This window comes from Echinococcus granulosus, assembly GCF_000524195.1.
Source record: "Echinococcus granulosus chromosome Unknown EG_S00075, whole genome shotgun sequence".
Taxonomy (NCBI): domain Eukaryota; kingdom Metazoa; phylum Platyhelminthes; class Cestoda; order Cyclophyllidea; family Taeniidae; genus Echinococcus; species Echinococcus granulosus.
In genome coordinates, this window is record NW_020170455.1 from 367,323 (window position 1) to 367,894 (window position 572).

Consider the following 572-nt stretch of genomic DNA (forward strand, 5'->3'; position numbering starts at 1 on the left):
GGTACTAATAGCAATTGACTGACCTTGACCTTAGAAGTCGATGCGGGTCAGTCAGGAAGTTGAGCAAAAGCATGACTCTCTAGAATGCTCGACGCTTAGCAATCTATTGGAACTTTTGGAAAATCATGTTGGAACGTTTTTTCTGGGGTCGCAGACATCCCAAGCAAACCTGATGGCAGTGACTCGGGCTTGTCCATCCCACGAAACGGTTTCAACTCGTTTCGGAAGCTGAGCGCCTGAAACCTTCTCGAATTCTGTCGTCGAGCATCTAGACAATGTGCCGTAGCAGAATATGTTGCACAACTATGGCTTAGACGATGGCATACACCATCGACCAGAAAAGGCATGAATGCTAAAAGAGTGGGCCTCTCATGGTATGCATTAGTAGACGACAATCAGTGTGCTCTTCACTTCCCCCACCTCGCCTCACCAAAACGTGTCGTTTGTTCTCCTACTGTTGGCTGGTTGCTTGACTTGTAATGGAAAACGGCTTTTGTGACTTTGCATTGCAGTGTCCACTAACGAATGGGACGAACTGCATTAGTTACGCGTAAATCAACCATCCACTACCC